Raw genomic sequence first — 3,285 nt, 5'->3', positions numbered from 1 at the left:
GTCCATAGTTATTAGCTAGATGGCTTCTTCTCTCTTTTTGGATCTCAATACAATGTTCTCCCCCTCTCTTGTGGAGATCTATTCGATGTAATCTTCTTTTTGCGGTGTGTTTGTTGAGACCGATGAATTGTGGGTTTATGATCAAGTCTATCTATGAATAATATTTGAATCTTCTCTGAATTCTTTTATGTATGATTGGTTATCTTTGCAAGTCTCTTCGAATTATCAGTTTGGTTTGGCCTACTAGATTGATCTTTTTTGCAATGGGAGAAGTGCTTAGCTTTGGGTTCAATCTTGTGGTGTCCTTTCCCAGTGATAGTAGGGGCAGCAAGGCATGTATTGTATTGTTGCCATCGAGGATAACAAGATGGGGTTTTAATCATATTGCATGAGTTTATCCCTATACATCATGTCATCTTGCTTAAGGCGTTACTCTGTTTTCATTAACTTAATACTCTAGATGCATGCTAGATAGCGGTCGATGAGTGGAGTAATAGTAGTAGATGCAGGCAGGAGTCAATCTACTTGTCTCGGACGTGATGCCTATATACATGATCATACCTAGATATTCTCATAACTATTCTCAATTCTGTCAATTGCTCAACAGTAATTCATTCACCCACCATAGAATACTTATGCTCTTGTGAGAAGCCACTGGTGAAACCTATGGCCCCCGGGTCTATCTTCATCATATTAATCTTACCATACTTAGTTATTTCCTTTGCTTTTTACTTTGCTTTTATTTTACTTTGCATCTTTATCATAAAAATACCAAAAATATTATCTTATCATATCTATCAGATCTCACTCTCGTAAGTGGCCGTGTAGGGATTTACAACCCCTTATCGCGTTGGTTGCAAGGATTTATTTGTTTTGTGCAGGTACGAGGGACTCGCGTGTAGCCTCCTACTGGATTGATACCTTGGTTCTCAAAAACTGAGGGGAAATACTTACGCTACTTTGCTGCATCATCCCTTCCTCTTCGGGGAAAACCAACGCAGTGCTCAAGAGATAGCACAGTTGCATCTCTGTTGTTTAGAATTTCTGACAATGAAGCATCACTGACGACTGTGATGGAGTGATCTGAGAAATAATGTGCCACCTTCTTTGAAGTCAAGTAAATTCCATAGACAAGCTTCTGATAATGCGGATATCTCTGCTTGGACGGAGTTAAGACTTCAGAAATATAGTACATTGGGCGTTGAACCTTATAGGCTTTACCTTCTTCTTCCCGCTCGACCGTGAGTATTGTACTGACAACTTGTCCAGTGGCTGCAATGTGAAGTAGTAAAGGCTCTTTGCTGATTGGAGCAGCGAGCACCGGCTGGGTGGAAAGCAGGGTTTTGATCTCTGCAAACGCTGCATCAGCTTCAGGAGTCCACTCGAACTTATCAGATTTCTTCATCAATCGGTAAAGAGGCAATGTCTTTTCACCGAGACGATAGATGAATCGACTCAAGGCGGCCAAACAACCAGTAAGCTTCTGAACGTCATGTATGCACACAGGGCTTTTAATTCAGAGTATTGCACCAACTTTCTCTGGGTTAGCATCGACCCACGTTCAGAAACGAGGAAACCGAGTAACTTTCCGCCTTGAACTCCGAATGTACACTTTGACGGGTTAAGCTTGATATCATATCTTCTCAGGTTGGCAAAGGTTTCAGTGAGGTCAGTCAACAGGTCGGAACCTTTACTTGACTTTAACACGATGTCATCCATGTACCCTTCCACATTCCGACTGATTTGAGTGAGCAGGTGATAACCCACAAGTATAGGGGATCGCAACAGTTTTCGATAAGTAATAGTGTCGAACCCAACGAGGAGCTAAAGGTAGAACAAATATTCCCTCAAGTTCTATCGACCACTGATACAACTCCACACGCTTGACATTCGCTTTACCTAGAACAAGTATGAAGCTAGAAGTACTTTGTAGGTGTTGTTGGATAGGTTTGCAAGATAATAAAGATTACGTAAATAAAAAGTAGGGGCTGTTGTAAGTAAAGAAGCAATAAAGTAAATATAGCAAGTGTGGAAAAGTGGTGGTAGGAGTTGTGAAATTGCCCCTAAGCAATTGACTACTTTACTAGACCGATAGCAAGTATTATGTGGGAGAGGCCACTGCTAGCATATCATCCCTGACTTGGAATTCTATGCACTTATGATTGGAACTATTAGCAAGCATCCGCAACTATTAATGTTCATTAAGGTAAAACCCAACCATAGCATTAAGATATATTGGTCCCCCTTCAATCCCGTATGCATCAATTTCTATGCTAGGTTGAAGCTTCTGTCACTCTTGCCCTCCAATACATAGTCCTATCAACATAAAACTAACCCTAGGGTGTGATCCACGCACGCAATCATATGATGGGCACCAAAGGACAGCAACATAACCACAAGAAAATTAAATCAATCATAGCAATTCATCAACCACCGACAGGACAACGAAAATCTACTCAGACATCACAGGATGGAACACATCAATGGATAATAATATGAAGCATAAAGCACCATGTTCAAGTAGAGGGTACAGCGGGTTGTGGGAGAGTGGACCGCTGTAGATAGAGGGGGGAAGGTGATGGAGATATTGGTGAAGATGGCGGAGGTGTTGGTGTAGATCGCGGCGATGATGATGGCCCTCGGTGGCACTCCAGTGCCACCGGAAGCGAGGGGGAGAGAGAGCCCTGTCGGTGTCAAAACCGGCGGATCTCGGGTAGGGGGTCCCGAACTGTGCGTCTACGCCGGATGGTAACAGGAGACAGGGGACACTTTGTTTTACCCAGGTTCGGGCCCTCTCGATGGAGGTAATACCCTACTCCTGCTTGATTAATATTGATGATATGGGTAGTACAAGAGTAGATCTACCATGAGATCAAGGAGGCTAAACCCTAGAAGCTAGCCTATGGTATGATTGTTGTGTATGGAGTTGATTGCCTACGGACTACAACCCTCTGGTTTATATAGACACCGGATAGGGTTAGGGTTACATAGAGTCGGTTACAATGGTAGCAGATCTTGAATATCCGCATCGCCAAGCTTGCCTTCCACGCCAAGTAAAGTCCCATCTGGACACGGGACAAAGTCTTCAATCTTGTATCTTCATAGTCCAGGAGTCCGGCTGAAGGTATAGTTCGGCTACCCAAACACCCCCCTAATCCAGGACTCCCTCAGTAGCTCCTGAACCAGGCTTCAATGACGACGAGTCCGGCGCACAAATTGTCTTCGGCATTGCAAGGCGGGTTCCTCCTCCAAGTCCTTCGTAGAAGATTGTAAACACCAAGAGTA

Source organism: Triticum dicoccoides, chromosome 6A (genome assembly GCF_002162155.2).
Source record: "Triticum dicoccoides isolate Atlit2015 ecotype Zavitan chromosome 6A, WEW_v2.0, whole genome shotgun sequence".
Taxonomy (NCBI): Eukaryota; Viridiplantae; Streptophyta; class Magnoliopsida; order Poales; family Poaceae; genus Triticum; species Triticum dicoccoides.
The sequence above is the reverse complement of the archived record's forward strand: the minus strand, read 5'-3'. Positions refer to the sequence as shown.